Consider the following 13002-nt stretch of genomic DNA (forward strand, 5'->3'; position numbering starts at 1 on the left):
TAGAAAATAATGTGCATATGCTTATACCTAACAAATGGGTTGAGTTTGTTGACATGTGTAGGTTGAAAGGAGACTTCTAGAAGACCCTTATGTGGCACTCTAAGGCCAAATTCGAATTTGGTTGGAAAGAATCATGGGATCATGAGGATATGTGTCACATCTCCTAATTGTATTGTAACTCTAAAAGACATGTGTCTTATCAGTTCCTATTTTGATTAGGACTCTAGAGGTAGAGGGAGAGATTCATGGATTATCATTAATGAGATGGCTCTCATCTTTTTGTATAAATAGGAGATCTCTCTCCTTCATTAGTTAGTCTTTTTAGTCTCTTTTAGTCTCTTTAGTCTCTTTTTAGTCTCTCTTTGGAGAGCTTTGTTGTACTTTGCACTTTTGAAGAAATTGAATAAAGCTTTGATGTTCTCAACATGGAAGGAGATGTGAAGTAGATGTCATGGAGCATATTAGGATGTAAGTAGATTAGATTTCATTTTGTAAATATTGCTTTGTAGAATGTAAGGTAGATTAGATTTTCATTCATGCAATTTTAAGTATGCTTTGATTTCATAGGTAGAAGGGGGCCCCTGCCTTGTACAGTTTGAATTATTGCATTTTATTTTCTCCCGGGATTTGTTTTTATGTTTATGTATTTGCTTTACAAACTAATGGTATTTGAAGTTGACAGGTTCAAGCTGCTGCCTTTGTTTTTATAGCTGATTTTTAGTCTTATTTCTCAAAGTTCTGCTAACACATGAATGATCTTTTATCATAAACTGTTATCTTTTAAGGATCAGAATACCACTAACTTGCAGTTGGCTTTGAGTGCTTTTTAGACTAATCTTTCACTACTTTCTAATCATACTTTGCATAGTACATATGGCTGAAGTAGAGAGTTAGAAAGAGCAAAACGTTATCACTAGTCTTTAAAGTAGATTTTTCTCATTTTTAATCACTTTTCTAATTCAACTTGAGCTACTTCCTAATCATACTTTGCATAGTACATATGGCAGAAGTAGAGAATTAGGGAGAGATAATCATTATCTTTGGTTTTAAAAGTGACTTTCTTTTCTTTTATTTGCAGCAGCATGAATGGTGTCTAGTGCCATTGGAAGTGGTCATTTACTTTCAAGTCATTTCAAGTTCTTTGCTTTCAGTTTCATTTCAAGTTATTTCTTTCAAGCTCTTTCTTTGCAAGTTTAAAGTTTGATTACTTTCTAGACTTATTTCTAACTACTTCCTAATCGTGCTTTACACAGCACATGTGTTTGAAGCAGAGTTTTAGGAAGAGTTGAACATTATAACTGGTCTTTAAAGTGGTTTTTCTTACTTGTCACCTTAGAGCTTGACTACTTTTTGGACTCATTTCTGACTACTTCTTAATCGTGCTTTACACAGCACATGTGTTTGAAGCAGAGTTTTAGGAAGAGTTGAACATAAACTATAAAACAACGAAGTAAGAGAAAGGTTAACTAAGCACATATAGTGCACCACACTTCATCAGTTTACGATACCCGGATTGATAATTTATGTAGAGCAATTTAAGACATTAAATTGACTAAACATGCTTCCTTGCCATAAAAATCTGTAGTAGATCTGTTATATTCTGTTGATGTTGCCTTTGGGAAACCAAGCCAGTGCCATCCAGTAAACCGATATTTCTTCTAGTACTGACTTGATAAGCACCAACCTTCTTTCCCTTGATAGACATTGTTGATGCCATAGATTGATTATGGATTCAATATTTTCTACCAACCATGTCTAATTAGCAATATGATATTTGTTGGGCTTGAGCCTGTACGCCAACTATTTAAGGTCGTCTTCAAACTCCAACTGTATTTATGTAAAACACTGATGAGCATATAATTAGTCATTTTAAGAGAATAATGGAGTCGAAATGGTTGATTTTGTGTGATTGGTTCCATTCCTGTAGCCTTGCAGAAAATGGATAGGAGTTGTAGTAAACATGAGGATTCCCTAATGGAGCCATCAAGGAAAATGAGCATGTCATCTACAAAGAGAAGGTGAGTGAGTGTGTTAGCATCGGTCAATTCAACCCCATGGATATCCATAGAAGCTCTGTCACTCAATATAAGTCTACTCAAACCTTCCATGATTAGAAGAAAAAGTAAAGGCGAGAGAGGGCATCCTTGTCTGAGGCCTCCCTCAGAGTGAAAGAAATTGGATGTTGCACCATTGATAAGTATATTGTAAGAGACCGAAGATATACATCACATCACCCAGTTGATAAATTTGTGAGGGAATCCAATATGGGTAAGAATAAGGTGGAGATACGTCCAATTGACTCTATCAAAAGTTTTGGAGAGGTCTATCTTAAGGATGATACTTTTCAGTTTCTTGAGTTTAATAGAGTGCAATGCTTCATGGGCCGTGCCAATGGCTTCATGAATATGTCGATGATTCAGAAATGAAAATTTTTGCATCGAGATGTTCTGGGATAGGATGGGATTAATGCAGTTGGCAACAATTTTGGAGATGATCTTATATATACAGTTGCATAGAGAGATGGGCCTATAATCCTCAAAGGTATAGGGATTATCTATTTTGGGAATTAGAGTGATGAAAGTTGCATTGAAGGAATCAAACATTCTTCCATTCACCCTAAAATATTCAATTGAAAGAAGGAGATATTGTCCAATAAGATAAAAAAAGGACAAATAAAATTTAGCAAACCATCCATCCGGGCCCAGACTCTTGTCCTTCTTAAACCACTTCAATACTGCTTCTATTTCTCCTAAGGTGACATGACTTTTTAGATTCTCAATATCCTCTTCATCCACAAACGAAGGGAATTTCAAAATATCATATTATTGTTGCCACCTTATACGCATTTATCATAATAAAACGTGACATTATAGGCACCAATTTTGACTAGGTTTTGCATTTCTATGTTTTCAGATCAACAACCTAGATTAAAATATGATGCTTGACATGGCCACTATACTAATCACACTTTAATTATATTGGAATTCTTCCTTTATGCATCAACTTGCAACTATCTAACCTTGAGAAGTGGTTATCCCTATGAGCTTGACTTTGTAATTTCATTTGGAAATTTTCTTGGTTGATGATTAGCTTTGTTCTAGATTATTTTGAATTGTTCATAGCCTTGAATACTCAATTTCTTACTCAAAAGGTATAAGAGTTTTGCCTGCAAAATTACAAGAAGTTAGTATTTATCTCAGTTGGTTGTGGTTGTGCATTCTATTGTTGAATATTAAAATGGCCTTAGATAACATATGATTTCAAGCACTTTCCTCCTCTATCTCTCTTTGTTTGGTCATGGTTTTCAAAGAAGAAACTGTTTAGATGATAAATAAATTGCTACAAAACATTGTATGTATTGACATGGTTCCATGATATTGAATATATGATTGATCATAAGACATATTCTATTGTTCATCATTATCTTGGTTGAATTTATGATTGTTGGGTGTGGATCCTGATTATCTTCTGTATTCAAAGGTATCACCGTATTGGACCCCAGTTCGTAATGGGGCCGCAACGCCACCCATAAAATATTCATTGCAGGGGAGGTTTGGGGGGGGGGGTAATTGGAGCCCATAAAATATTCATTGTAGGGGAGGTCAAGTACCATTTCATACAGTCGGCGTTAAAAGATGAAAAGTTGAAGCTGGAAAAGATAAATGCTAGCCAGAATCCTGCAGATATGTTAACAAAAGTTGTAACTAGGGAGAAAGTAAGAATCTGCTTAGTTTCAATTGGTGTTCAAGTATGATGAAGAAGATGAGAAACAATCAGGTCCAAAGTGGAGTCATTGTCCAACAAATGAAGCAGTGGTGGAGTTGCTATAATCAGTCTCCAAGTGGGAGATTGTTGGGTGTGGAGCTTGATTATATTTTGTATTCAAAGGTATCGTCGCATTGGACCCCAGTTCGTAATGGGGCAGCAACGCCACCTGTAAAATATTCGCTGCAGGGGGGGTCCAAGGGGGGCGGTTGTGACCTTTGGGAGTGCCCCCCTATCAAGGGAATCGGGGGCAGTGCCTCCGAAGCTAAAAATAGATGTAAAATTGCCTTGTAAAATGTTGTAATTTCGTAGTCAATCTAGGACGTTCATTAGGCGGAGATCTGACGGTAGAAGTTATGTTTAATTTAGTTTTTTTTCCCTAGAAGGCAAGCCCTCACTATATATGAGGGAATTGTATTGCGTCTATGTAGATCTATATTCTAAGTGATGGAAGAGAGAGTAGATTGAGAGCGAAGAGGGAATTACAACGGATCTGCAGTAGGTTGTATCTCTTCAGTTTGCTGGATAATATAAAAGGAAGTACTGGTTGTTTCTCCATGGACGTAGCCCAAACTGGGTGAACCACGTATATCTGTGTCTCTCTTGTTTTATGTGTTATTTCTATATTTATATTTCTACAATATTTATGTCTTCCATTGCTCTGTAATATATAATTTCCTAACAACTGGTATCAGAGCCAAAGGTCTATTTGGTTGATAAACTCACAGGAGAGAAGGGTTCCTGGTTTGAGTGGGAGCAATGGTGGAAGATGGTAGGTTTAGGGGCAAAAAATTTAACGGCCAAAACTACCAGTTGTGGAAGATGTAGATTGAACATTATCTGTATCAGAGAGATCTGTATCAACCATTGAGTGGAAAGGCAAAGAAGACGATAGCCATGACAGACACTGAATGGGATATTCTCGACAAAAAGGCACTTGGAACAATATGGTTGCGCTTAGCGGCGTCAATAGTGTTTAATATTTCAAAGGAAACGACAATAAAGGTTTTAATGTTGACATTGGCTAAACTATATGAAAAGCCCTCAGCCTCAAGTAAGGTATTTCTTATGAAGCATTTATTAATATGAAAATGTTAGAAGGTGGATCTGTTGCTGATCATTTAAATGATTTTAATATAATTACTAGACAGTTAAGTTTTGTAGGGGTAACTTTTGATGATGAAGTTAAAGCTCTATTATTTCTGTGCTCATTACTAGAAAGTTGGAATGGTTTATTTATGGCCATTAGTAAATCTGTCTTTGGATCTAGTACTTTAAAGTTTGATGATGTTGTCGGTGCAATCCTTAGCGACGAAATGCGACGGAAAATCTCCGGTGAGACATCAGGTGATTCTTTAACTGCAGAGACTAGAGGAAGAAAAATGGAAAGAGGAAAGAGCCCAGGATATCACAGTAAGTCAAGAAAAGGAAAATCCAAGTCTAGATCAAGGATAGTGTGCTGGAAATGTGGGAAGAAAGGACATCTAAAGAAAGACTGCAAGTCTCGGAAGGGAAAAGAAGGAGACACGTAGAAAGAACATAATCATGAAGCGAATGTAACAGGTGATGTGTTGCAAGATGCTTTGATTCTTTCTTCAGAAAATATTATTGATGCCTGGGTGGTAGATTCAGGGGCTTCATTCCATGTCACATCTGATAGGAAACATTTTCATGATTATGTTCAAGGAGATTTTGGACAGGTTCGATTGGGTGATGATAAACCCCATAAAATCATTGGAATGGGTACAATTTTCATAAAGCAGCAGAATGTAAATCAATGGCTATTAAAGGAGGTAAGGCATGTTCCAAATCTGAAGAAAAATGTTATTTCAATAGGGAAGTTGGGAGGTGAAGTCTTTGTGACTACTTTTACAGAAAAACCTGGAAGGCCACTAAAGGATCCCTAGTAATAGCAAAATGAGAAAAGGTTGGTACATTGTATTTATGCAATGGTATTTCTAATTCTATTAATGTTTTAACCTCTACAGGAGAAGATACGATATTGTGGCATCATAGGCTTGGGTAGATGAGTGAGAAGGGGATGAATATTCTTCACTCAAGAAATTTGTTGCCAAGTTTGAAGCAGTTTATTTAAAATTCTATGAGAATTGTGTTTATGGAAAACAAAAAAGAGTTAGATTCCTTAGCATTGGGAAAGAAAAGAAGAGCGAAAAATTAGAGCTTGTGCATACAGATGTATGGGGACTTTCTCAAGTATCATCTCTTGGTGGCTCTCATTATTATGTTACTTTTATTGATGATGCAACCCAAAAAACCTGTATTTATTGTATTCAAAATAAATCTGGTGTATTTGATACTTTTAAGAAATGGAAAGTTGTGGTTGAAAATGAGACAGGAAAAAGGTTGAAGTGTCTCAGATCAGAAAATGGAGGTGAATATTGCAGCAAAGAGTTTGATAGGTACTCTTCAGAGAATGGAATTCACAGAGAGAAGACAGTTCCAGGAACACCACAAGGAAATGGTGTGTCAAAAAGGATGAAAAGGACAATCATGGAGCGTGCAAGGTGCATGAGATTGCATGCAGGATTTCCTTTACAATTTAGGGCAAATGTTGTAGATACTGTTGTTTATCTAATAAATAGATGGCCTTCAAGTTCCTTAGATGGAAATATTCTAAAGGAGGCATGGATAGGTAAAAAGGTAAACTACTCTTTTTTAAAGATTTTTGGCTATGAAGCCTTTGTCCACATTAATAAAGAAAATAGAACAAAGCTTGAGGAAAATCAAAGAAATGTACCTTTATTGGGTATGGTGTTAATGATTTTGGTTATCGTTTTTATGATTATGAAAAACACAAAATCATGAGGAGCAGATATGTCATATTCAATGAAAAGGTTTTGTATAAGGATCACCTGCAGGAGAAAGAAAACAAAGAATACACAGTGCTTGACAAGATCACAGAAAAAGCGATGGTGCCTGAAAATCATAATGATCAACATCCAGAACAATAACCACAACAACAACGAGCACCTCAAACACTTGAAAGTGGTTTTAGAATATCTACTAGGATAAGTAGACCCCATGAACGATACTCTCCTTCATTATATTATGTATTGTTGACTGATTTCGGTGAACCAGAATGTTATGAAGAAGCACAGGTAGAAACCAGGAAGAAGTGGGAGCAAGACATGAAAGAAGAGATGGACTACTTAGCACATAACTAGACTTGGGACTTAGTCAGATTTCCTACAAGTAAAACAACATTGCAAAATAAATGGGTTTACAAGTTGAAGGAAGAAGATGGAGGTAGAAAAAGGTATAAAGCTAGACTTGTGGTGAAAAGGTTTGCACAGAAAAATGGTATAAAACTTGATGAGATATTTTCTCCTATTGTTAAAATGACTTCAATCAGAACTATTTTAACTCTAGTAGTAGCTGAAGATTTGCATTTGGAGCAGTTAGATGTAAAGACAACATTTCTCCATGTGGATTTGGAGGAAGAGATATATATGCAGCAGCCACAAGGATATGAGGTAAAAGGGAAGGAGAAACTAGTGTGCAGGTTGAAGAAGAGCTTGTATGGCTTAAAACAGGCTCCAAGGTAGTGTTATCTAAAATTTGACAGGTTTATGTCTAAACATGGTTATAATAGATGTCACTCTGATCATTGTGTTTATCTCAAAAGGCAAAATGATGGCAGCTATATTATATTGTTATTATATGTAGATGACATGCTATTAAGTTATGGTATGTTCTATGCATATAACAATTTACTTCTCTTCCTTATTATATTCCACAGATTAGCAATCACATGTACATAAAGTAAAGTGTAGATAGAACATTAAATGATCAATAGAAAACAAGCCAAGACAAGAGACACAAGATGTGGCGGCTAGCCAAGGACAAACCCCACAATGTGTGGGGAAACCCTTTGATCAAATCTTCTTTTATCTCAAATAATTCAGCAGAGAGAAATAGTACAATAAATCTGATTTATATCAGCAGTAGCAAACCCTAGATCAGTAGCATCAACATTAGCGGCTTCATCATCAAAACTAGGGCAGTCGATATCTCGCAAACCGATCGTCGGATCGGATTGATTCCACCACCAAAAGTTGTGGCCATCAGAGGAGGTCCGGATGAACCTACAGCATAGTCCAGAAGAGGATTTTTGATGGTCCACGCTGGTCAATGTTTGGATCTGAAGTTGCAGCTTCAGTTTCAGCAGCTTCCTTCAAACTAGGGTAGTCGATATCTCGCAAACCGACTGTCGGATCAACTTGATTCCACCACCAAAAGTTGTAACCTTTAGAGGAGGTCCAGATGAACCTACAACATAGTTCAAAAGAGGAGGTTTAATGGTACATGATTGTCAAAGTTTGGATCTACAGTTACAACTTCAATTTCAGCAGCTTCCATCCACATGTGTGAGAGAGAGACTCTTTTTTGCATAGTAGAGAAGAGCCTCTTTTCTATGCAGGAGAGAGAGAGATGTGATGAGATGAGTGAGTGCAAATGAGAAAAAGTCCTCTTGTATTTATACACAAAGTTGATGTTTGAATAGATGTGAATGTTGGGATTCTGAGCCTACATGAGTTGTAGGTCGGCTTGATAATAATTCCATAATCAAAATAAATTCATATCTCCATAAATACTTATTGGAATCAGATGATATTTAGATCAATCCTACACCTATCGATGGGAGGAATCTACTAAAAATATTATCAACCATGAATACGATGACCCACATGGAGTTTGGCCCTAGTTTCCAATTTCACACTCTCTCTCAACTAGGGGGAACTCCATCTGCAATCTGTCTATCGGTCGCTACTATTCATCCATAAAATGCACTGCCCTGTACAGTTTGACCCTTGCCCTGATCTACTCTATTCTGCCTATTCTACTTTGTCTTGTTCTGCCCTGTACTGATCTGTACTACTTTTCTCTGCTTTGTTTTGTTTTTCTCTACTTTTGTCCAAATTATAAAGAAGAAGAAATTATGGAGGATGCATCATATTGACTCAAAGTCAGTCTCAGAGTATGTACCACTGGTCCCAAACTAGTCTCGACCGACCCAAAGTCAACATCATAGAGAGTACAACTCCTACCACTGGTCCCAGACTAGTATCATCCTCCACTGACTCAAAATCAGTCTCAGGGTTTGTACCACTGGTCCCAGACCAGTCTCAACCGACCCAAAGTCAACATCATAGTATGTACCACTCCTACCACTAGTCCCAGACCAGTATCTCAGTCTCAAAGAGTGTGCCACTGGTCCCAGACTAGTCTCAATTGACCTGAAGTCAGTGTCATAGTATGTACCACTCTCACTGGTCCCAGACCAGTACTGCACTGACCCAAGGTCAGTCTCAGAGTATGTACCACTGGTCCTAGACCAGTCTCAACCGACCCAAAGTCAGTGTCATAGTGGGTACAACTCCTACCACTGGTCCCAGACCAGTATCATTGATCCCAGATCAATAAAGTTCATCTTAGCATAGGGAGTACGGTAGATACAGCGATGCATCCATTAGTACTACTATGGTCCCTAACTTCATTTCCCTGCTCATTGATTAGATGAGAGGCACTTCCCATGAATCTCGGACTACATGGGTAGGATGCCTCGACATGAGAACTTAATCAATCCCATCCTCACCGGAGAACTAATCATCCCACTACACAATCACCATGGAGAACACATCATCCAGGCCTCACAGGAGAACTAATAATCCTACTACATAATCGTCATGGAGAACACATCATCTAGACCTCACAGGAGAACCAATCATCTTGCTACATAGAAGAGCGAATCATCCTGTCCCACAAGAGAGCGAATCATGTTGTCCATAGGAGAGCGAATCATCCTGTCCACAGGAGAGTGAATCATCCTATCTTGTGAGAGAGCGAATCATCTTGTCCCATAAGAGAGCGAATCATCTTGTCCACAGGAGAGCAAATCATCCTATCCATAGGAGAGTGAATCATCTTGTCTCACAAGAGAGAGAATCATCTTGTCCCACAAGAGAGCGAATCATCTTGTTCACAAGAGTCGAATCATCCTGTATCACAAGAGAGAGAATCATCTTGTCCCACAAGAGAGCGAATCATCTTGTTCACAAGAGAGCGAATCATCCTGTCCACAAGAAAGCGAATCATCCTGTCTCACAAGAGTGTGAATCATCTTGTCCCACAAGAGAGTGAATCATTTTGTCCATAGTGTGCACCACCAAGGGAGGGTGAGTCACCTTGTGGTCGTATGTTGCTCCAGTAAGAACCGCAATCCCCCAGAGCTCCCAAAGCTCAATGCATGAAACATGCAGGACCCTTTTACAAGTGTATTTTGACAACTCCAAGTCTTTCAGGAAAATAAAAAATATGATCTTTCCCCGGGGCTCTGACAAAGTGTAGCGATCTGTACATCATCTCAGTACGATGGAGCCTCCTTGCTCATCGACTTACCATATCCCAGACAAGGCAATATCTGATGTCTATCTGCTGGAGCAATCATTGAATACAAGATTCCTCAATACTCAAATCCCATCTCTGGTTGTCATAGAGAATCACAATGGTATTCATCATGTGTGCTTACTGAAGAGTTTCCACAACTAGGAAAATTCATACGAGGTCATACTCGTAGTTATGTATCCGGTCTCGGTGGTACTTATAACAACTAATTTCTGCTTCCTGCTCACCCATGACATCGAAGCAGAATCCAAAGAGAACCAACACTAAGAAGTGCTCTAGTGATCCTTCACACTGCCTGCCCAGTCAGCATTCGAATAATCATGCAGTTTTCATATTTCAACAGTGTATCTTGATCCATAATATATTGTGCCCTGAAGATATCTCATAAGATTCTTGGCACCAATCCAGTGAGACTCAACCAAATATAAGCTCACCATGCTAACTGTAAAACATATGTCTGGAATCCAACTCCCTCTTACTTCTACAAATGAGAGGGTCTGCACTTGTCAGAAATAGTTTGTCTGCATAAGGTGTCAGTATGATAGGTCTATCATCCACAACCTTCAAGTAATGGTTTGGATCAGTTTCACTCCTAGTGAATCTTAGCTTCATCAAACAGCTATCAATCCTCTCATATTATGCACGGGGTGTTTTGCTTCAAGCCATAGGGGGCTTTCTTCCACCTGTATACATGAGATTCCCGTTCATGAATCTCAAACTCCACGGGTTTTTCCAATCCTGTGGCCTTGCTACCTGAGGGGAATGATCCCCTTGTAAGATTTTCCTTCGGTACATCTTAGACATGTACTTTCATGCTCCTTTTGAATTCAGGCTTCCCAGTCACCATCTGACTCATAGACCTCTGGTGCTATGTGTTAATGGACATGGTCCCCAGTGGACTTCCTACAACCCTGAACTCAAAAACATCTTTGAAAATTCAATTTTCAAACACGTACCTTTCCATTGACGAATGCCACCTTAAAACCTTTGACTTCCATTCCATTTTCAGGATAGGTGGCATCGGCTCCAAGTGTAATCACACAATTGTTTCCATCTCTACAAAATTAGAGAGTGCATCCTTCTATCCGATGAAGTGCCTTGAACCACTACAATCAATATGCCAGATTCCCAAAGAATCTGAAGGGGAGGGCCAATACAAGATAACACTTCTTTATCTTATTAGAAATAATATTTGATTCTTCATACCTGCGGTTCCTTGCTTTCTTTGAAGAGTCGACCATTTTTCCTTGATGAATTACATTACCTGTCATTCTTTTGAAGATGTCCCAAGAATGATCATCAAGTGATGTGTCCCTGCATTTGGACACTCCTTCTCATAATGGCCAAACTTATTGCAACCAAGGCATTCGCCTTTCCTTCCACCCTTAGATCTGAACTTCCCAAAGAAGTGATGTTTAGATGGGTCATCAAAAACTTCCGCTATTCCATTTTGATAATATGCTCTGCTTCGACTTCACCCTTTGTGAACTTAGAAGAGAGGTGTGGAACCGATTGATCCTTTTGTCTTTCGGCGCATGAAAATATACAGGGATTCCAAAAATTCTAAAATGATATATGTCAAGTTTCTTACCGATGAACATTTCTTCAGGAGTCTTGGAACCCAATGCTTGATGTGGGCATCGGTTTTGTACATATACGGCGGTGTTTGCAGCTACGGTCCATAGAAACTTCAGAAGTCTTTGATCATGGAGCATGGCACGGACAACTTCCACAATCGTATGGTTCTTCCTTTCTGCCACACCATTCTATTTAGGAGTATAGTAATCTCCCTCTTAAAGCCAACCTCTTGGCATCTGTTAGGGTCCCAACAGAATGGTATAATTTTCGCAGGACTTTTGGCCGCATTGACATTTTGAGGATTTGGCGACTGCAATAGTCATAAGGAAGGAGTAAAACTTATTGGTGATCTAGCCCATCAGAATCAGGACGACGAGCTGAGCATGGTGGTATGATTCAATTCTTAGTGAAAAAAAAATTAGGCGGTCCCAATTTTAAAAAAACATCAGGTCAGTGCATGGTAGAAACTAGAGCTCAAGCTATGGCCAATGAAAGGATGGACAAACTTGACGAATCCTTGCAATCCCTCCACATTTAGTTTGAATGACTAAATAGCCTGATCACGAGCATAATCTCGAAGGGCAAGGAGGCAGCCCACGAGGAGGAGTATAATGGCAATGGACATAGTGAGGGTGAGTCTAGCCACTCTCCTCACGTCTGGTGCACCCAGCCACCACCTGGTATCCAAAAATCCCGTCAACGACCTCCCAAGTTGGATATGCATAAATTTGATGGTTCTCACCCGGCAACATGGATAGCACAAATGGAGCAGTATTTCAATCTAAATAACATCTTAGATGATGCAACTCAGCTTATGGTGGGGAGCATGTACCTGGACAATGAAAGGTGGCAATGGTGGGAATGGAATCAACGTTGCAATGGACCTTTTCTGGCTTGGAACAAATTCAAAAAATCTCTTTCAGACTACTTTGACCAGGAATCTTCTCTTTTGGGTAGCCTTACTAAGCTCCGACAAACTGGCACAGTGGATGAATATATTACAGCTTTTGAAGCCTTAGCCTTCTACACTTGGGGTCTCTCCAATGTGTTCTACACGGAATGTTTTATCAGCGGTCTTAAAGAAGCCATCAAAGCCCAAGTCTTACTGCACCACCCTCCCACATGGATGGAGGCTTACAACGTAACCCATAACGTGGAACGTGCATTAGCAGCCCAGTACAGTCGCCCAAACTTCTCCGCTAAAGGTCGCCCCCCATAGGCTCACAACATGAC

This window comes from Pinus tabuliformis, chromosome 3_1 (genome assembly GCF_031772625.1).
Source record: "Pinus tabuliformis cultivar Carrire ecotype Pingquan chromosome 3_1, CPIR1, whole genome shotgun sequence".
Taxonomy (NCBI): domain Eukaryota; kingdom Viridiplantae; phylum Streptophyta; class Pinopsida; order Pinales; family Pinaceae; genus Pinus; species Pinus tabuliformis.